Genomic DNA, 6899 nt, shown 5'->3' with positions numbered 1-6899 from the left:
CCCCATCTTTTTCTAGAGATTTCCCCCTCCTGCACATCATGGGGCAGTGGGAAGCCCCAGAGGCCTAATGATTTTAAAGACATCTTAGAATTTAAAATATAATTTTTGTCTATTAATCTCTTTGGGCCAGTCAGTAGCTGGGATAAAGCAAGCATAGCTTCACTGAAGTCAATGAAGGTGTGTCCCTTTTTACTGACTGAGAACTTGGCTCTTTATTTTCATTCCCTCACTCTCTCCCATTAGTTACAATAAGAGCCAAGTTCTGCCCTTGTTTATACTCCATACAGCCCAGTTGGAGTCAGAGCAGACCTTGACCCTGTGTTTGTTCACCATGCAATAATACTGCAAACAGGTTCCACCAGCAAATGAATAGAACCCTGTACAATACTGATGCTGCTAATGCCTTCTTTTCAATTGACCCTCCTGCCTGTGATATTTTTCTTCCAAATGTTATATGTAATTTTTGACTTTTTCCCCCCCTTCATGTGAATCAAAAGAAGGAAAACAGCCGCTCCTTCAAATACAAAAGTCATTTCTCTTTTATATATGTGTATTTTTATTTTTATTTTTTTCAGAAAAAGACTATGGTTTCAGCATGAATAATATCCCTTGTGGATTAGACAGAGACATTGTTCTTAGCTCTGAGTAAGGGGCAGAACAAAGCTTTGAATCACAATCTCTTCTCTGTTCTCCCCTTGCTCCCTGGTGGAACTAGTTTTGTGCCACCCTCGACAATGCACGTATTACTTTCCCCTCGTGCCTGGCCAGCTTTCCCTGCCAGTGCATTGGGGCAATGGAGTCAAGACTTTACCCACTCCCTAACCACCCACCTGCTTATCTTGGGGAACTGCAGTCTCAGAGAGGTTAATCTCTCCACCTTCCTGCCCAGATTCCCAAAGTGGGTAAGGTCTGGGATGGGGATTCCAGTCTATGATAGAAGTTCCAGATCAGGCTGTGGTCCTTGCTTCCCTTGTGGCCATAAAGGGGTAAGTTACAAACTAGCCCTCTGCATTTATCTCCTTTCTAGGTTCACGAATCCTTTGCAAATTGATCTTGATTTTCCTCTAATGTATTCACTTTTGTACCTGTTTGAAAACCAGTTCATTCTCAGACTATGAACTATTCACGATTCTGCTTTTGCCTGTTTGTTATCCATGTTGAATGCTTGCTCCCCTAAGTTACATGCTTTGTTTCTGCTCCCTGAAACATTTTAAGCAGGAAAATAACAAGTCTCAATAAAAACTAGAGGTAAATTTTCCATACTTTTTTTTTAATCATTCGTAGCTGATTGAAAATTTTTAACAGAATTTTTTTTTTCAGGGTGGAGGGGGAAGGGAAGTTTCTGAAAAATATGTAGTGACCCCCCCCCAGCTCTAATGTTTAAATCACTCCTAGAATGAATTTTCAGATGAATAATCATTCATGCTCAAATATGTGAAACTTCCTGGATTCATGACATTTTCACAACCCCCTGGCATTTGTCTGATTACTGCTGGCAAACGATAATATGACCCCATGAATCACAGCAAATGGAACTTAAGATCTGTTCCTACAATCATTGAAGTCAGTGGCAACACTTCCATTGACTTCAGGGGGTGCAGGATCAAACTCTTGCTGCCTAATTGGGAAAATATTGGCAAATGCTAGTTTACTGTTTGGCCAGCTCTGATTAAGTGTTCATGTCTGGTATTTCCCAAAGCATCCTTCTGGTTATTCCCTGACCTTCAGGCTTGAATGCCAATGCATTATTTAAAATTTGAGCATTCACAAGACAAAGAATACATGAAAACAGAGAAGTACTTATGTAGGAATAATATTTGGGGTCTGAGTACATCAGACCACCGTCTTACCAACTTTATCCCTTTGTAGCATCTGCTCAACCCAGAGGGGCAAAACCCATAAGTGACAGCAGGGAACAAAAGAAGGCAGAATGGCTTCAGAGGGTGGTTTAGAAACAGAAAACCAAATTTTTACAGTGCAGTGACTCAGTCAGTGAAGCATGGCTTTGGGACCAAAAGGAGACTCTGAGTAAAGGCTGGGGTATGGAATTATTCCTGCCACCAGATGCTGTTTGTCTGCTTCTGTGCTCTAATTGCTATCAATAATTAAACACAGGTCTCTGATTCATATGCACAGAGGCAGAGATTCTTAAATTAAACATTTTAGAATCATTATAGTTCATTTTATATGTTCAGCTAAACACTGTGCTTGTGCAGAATATGATTAAATATATGGATACCAAATTACATATGGATTCCATAAATATCAATGCATACACAGAAGGAATAAAAAGATACATGGCAATGAAAGGGAACATTTTAATTTCAGATGACGAACTGATACTTTTTTTTATAAAAGTTGGCTGGCACATTGTTCCAGGAGCTGGCATCTCCCAGCTGACTTGCAGAAGACAGGAAACACTTTGTCACTTTGGATAACATCAGATGTTAACAATATGGGGTTCATGAATTTGTGTGGCAGCCTCTTGGAAATTCAAGTTTGAATGCAAATGAGGCTTGTACTAGTAGATCAGACTGTGGGGTAGAGGAGATTTCCAAAGCCTTTCTCCCCATGCCTCCACGGTTGTGAGGTGCTGGTGGTCTTCACCATCCTAATCAGAATTGGGAACCAGTTTGGCTGGGGACCTAACTCCTCTAGGCTCCTTTGAAAATCCCAACATGTGTCTTTGGTGCCCTTTCCAAATCCGGAAAAGACTTGGCCTGGTTTTATTATTAGTCATTTACTGTAAAACAAGAAGGCCTGGAAGATTTTAATCAGAGGCATGATAATGAGCCACATTTGGTGATTCACTTTTTTCCAAATATAGCCAGAGAGGTTAGCTCGATGGCAACTTTAACATCAGGTTTACAAATGTGCAGACTCCTTGGGTATGTCTATATTGCAAGACAACACCCATGACTGGCCCATGTCAGCTGACTCAGACTGGTGGGGTTGGGCTACGGAGCTATAAAATTGCAGTGTACACATTCAGGCTTAGGCTAGAGCCAAGGCTCTGGGATTCTTCCACCTCATGGGGTCCTAGAGCGTGGGCTCCAGTCTGAGGCAGAACGTCTACACTGCAGTTGTATAGCCCCTCATCCTAAGCCCCACCAGCACAAGTCAGCTGACAGGGGCTGGTCATAGGCATTTATTTGCAGTGTAGAAATATCCTGTGAGGCCGGGGGATCTCACTCACATGGTTCCTAATCTGCCTGCCCTACCTCTATGGCACTGACTGCCCCCTCCGGCATCCTATGGATGCCCCTCTGTGAGTCCCCCGTTTGGAAGGGGCTGTGCACAGTTTTGAGGACATAGATGAAGGGCAGATAAGGGGATGCTCTATGAGGCAAAGTCCCACTGGGATTCTGCCTGTAAAAGCAGCTGCCAATGAATTCAGATCAAAATGTTGTTAGCTTCTTCTGGTTCTCCTTAGCTGTTGCTGAGCAACTTCAGGGAGACACAAACAAGGGAAACAGAGCTCTTGTTGGAGCAATCTTGCTAAGTGAAACCAGATGGAGGGGCTATTGTCTCTGCAGGATGGCTCTTGCTTCTATGGACCTGTGGATTTCCAGGATCGTCAATCTAGGTGGTGAGGTGGATCCAAAATCCATGGCTCTCATCCCCTACAGGGGACTTTGCAAGGAAAATGACAAAAAGACAACCTCACAGAATTGTCTTCCCTGCCCCACACCCCAGGTGATCCACCTTCTTCCTACAGGTTTTGCCATGGCAGGGGACAATCTGGCTTTCTGAAAAATGAGTTTAAATCCCAGCAAGACTGGCTTGGATCAACACTTTTTCCTTCTGAAGTATGTAGACTGACTCCCATGCAGGTTAGTGTGCATGAGCTATTTGGACCTGGCCTTGTAGATAATGTTCCTAGGTGTTTTGATGTGTACACATTAAAGATGTCATGGCATGTTTAGTCTTGAGAAAAGAAGACTGAGGCAGGACCTGATAAGTATTTTAATATAAGCTTCACTATATGAGGGCCTGCTCGCTGTAGCCCTCTTGCTGTAGCTACTGGCACACACCCTCTGTCACTCTCCCTCTCTCTACAACCCTGGAATGAGCAGCACTTCCTCTTCCTGGAACAATCAGTCCTTCCTCTGGCTCAAGAAGATAGCGGAGAAATTCCTCATCCTCCATTTGGTGTCCGTAGCTTCCATTCTGAGAAAGCAAAAGTCACTCCACCACTCGAAGGTTCAGGTCACAAGATATTTCTGAGCATGTGCAGTACAATAGTAGGGGAAAGGTCATCAGATCATAACTCTGAGGTAAACAACAGAAAGCCAAGTAGACAAAGGTCACAAAAGTGGTAAACAACAATGATTGACAGATAACGGTCACAAAAGTGGTAAACAACAATGATTGACAGATAACGGTCACAAAAGTGGTAGACAACAAATTGAAGGATAAAATAGAATGGACAAATAGCCAATGAAATACTGAGCCTAAAACTAGATAGTATAAAGAACTGACAGCTAGTACAGTATAAAAGGCAGATGGTTAGGGAAGAGAGAAATTGAGAGGAGTCGAGAGTCAGAAGCCAGGAACAGAAAGAGAGAGATCTAGAAGAAAAAGCTGATTTGACTTGATCACAGGAGCTGATGGTGGCAGCAACAAACAGCAGCAGCAGCAAATGTAGCAGAAGCCAACAGACAGAGTAAGCCTGCCAATTATAATTATAGTATAGCATAATATAGTGTAGAATTAGTGTTAGTATGTGTTTGTGTGTGTTAATAAAGATATATAACTGTGTGTTACTTGCAAAAAGGTTTTATATATGTAAAATTTAAAGTACTGTTGCCAACTAGTATCGGCGCTGTGTGACAAACTGGCAGTCTGTGACAGAGCACAAACACTTAGAATGATTTGAACAGTCTGTTATTGAGGTTTAAAATGATCTTTAACTTGTAAGTGATTTGTGTTTTTATAACATAAATAAGGAATTTGTGTCTTATTTGTGTTTCTAGACTATCACTACATTAGGGATTTTTGATTATACTAATAAAAAGGTATCTTGTTTTGAAAAGAATACTGCTTGTGTCAGTCATTTATAGGAGGACTGTATCCGTGTCCTTCAAGTATATGCTGGAGACCCTTACCTTAGGAAAGACAGACTAAGAGGGCAATAGGTAAGTTATAACTAGGTGTGCCCCAAACCCTGTTTTTGGGGTAACAAGGACAAGGGCCCATGCTCTCTAAACCCCAATGGGGTTACACATGTTGTTAATGAAAATATTGACTAGTATCAGACTCAGAACAGACCCCTGAATGACCACAATAAAATTCCCAGTTTCACAGTGAAGCATTGATAACTACTCTTTGAGTAGGGTATTTTAATCACTTGTGCACCAACCTTATAGTACTTTTATCCAGACAACATTTCCCTAGTTTGTTTATGATAATGTTATGTGGGACTGTGTCAAAAGCCTTACTTAAATCAAGATATATCATGTCTATGGCTTTCCTCCATCCACTACCCAGCAACCGTATCAAAGAATGAAATTAGGTTGGTTTGCCATGATTTGTTCTTGACAAATTCATGTTGGCTATTGGGTATAATCCTATTGTCCTCTGGGTGCTTACAAATTGATTGCTTGACAATTTGTTCCAGTATCTTTCCAGATATTGAAGTTAGGCTGACTGGTCTATAATTCCCCAGGTCCTCTTTTTTGTCCTTTTCAAAGCTTTATACTATGTTTCCCTTTATCCAGTCCTCAGGGGTCTCTAAAAAAGAATCACTAGCAGTTCCAGGATTGTTTCAGCTAATTCCTTAAGAACTCTAGGGTAAATTTCAGCAGGGCCTGCTTATTTGAATACATCTAACTTATCTAATTATTCTTTAATCTGTTCTTCCCTACTTTGGCTTACATTCCTTCCCCCTTCTTAATATTAATTGTGTTGAGGATTTGGTCACCACTGACCACCTTTTTAGTGAAGATTGAAGTAAAATAGGCATTAAATATCTCAGTCTCCTTGATATCATCGGTTATTAGCTCTCCTTTCCCACTAAGTAGAGGACCTACACATTCTTTCATCTTTCTCTTGCTCCTAATGTATTTTGGAAGCTCTTCGTATTCTTTTTTATGTCCCTTGGTAGATATAACTCATTTTGTGACTTAGCTTTTCTGATTTTGTTCTTATATGTTTGTGCTATTCTTTTGTACTCCTCCTTAGCAATTTGTCCATGTTTCCAGGTTTTGTAGGATTTCCTTTTGATTTTCAGGTCATTAAAGAGCTCCTGTTGGAGCCTTATTGGCCTCTTACTATTCTTCCAAGCTTTCCTTCACATTGGGCTAGTTTGCCTTTAATTTTGTTTAATTGAGAAACTGTCAGCTCTCCTGAACTCCTTTTTCCCTTTGTATCTTTCCTACCAATTATCTGAGTCTGTTTATCAAGGCTGATTCCCCACTGTGGCACTTTGAGTGCAGAAGGTGGGGGCCCGCAAGGATTCTAAAAATGAATACTGGCTGCTCCAGGCTTGTATTAAACTCCCAAGGTTACAGCTTCTCTCTGACCTTGGATAGGTAGATACTGCCACCACCCAAATGCAAAACCCCTTGGAACCCAGGAAGGCGCACTTGGCAATTCCTTCCTGTGGGGTACCTTCAAGCCCTTCCACCCTCTGTGGAAGAGCTGAGAAAGGAAAACAAAGAAATCAGCTGTTGACACCAGCTAACTAAAAACATGTGCACAACCCTCTTAAGACACAAACATCCAAACTCTGATCTTAAAAAAGGTAAATTTTATTAAAAACAAAAAGAAAGAAAATACATCTGAAAACTCAGTCTGTTGCTAGATTTTTCAAAGAGCAATTCCAAAAATTAAGCACACCAAATAATTTTCTGGGGGTTCAGCTTAAAGGTTACAAGTAACCTTTAAGGTTAGCACAG

The sequence above is a fragment of the Trachemys scripta genome, chromosome 6 (genome assembly GCF_013100865.1).
Source record: "Trachemys scripta elegans isolate TJP31775 chromosome 6, CAS_Tse_1.0, whole genome shotgun sequence".
Lineage (NCBI taxonomy): Eukaryota > Metazoa > Chordata > Testudines > Emydidae > Trachemys > Trachemys scripta.
This window is presented reverse-complemented; position numbering follows the sequence as displayed.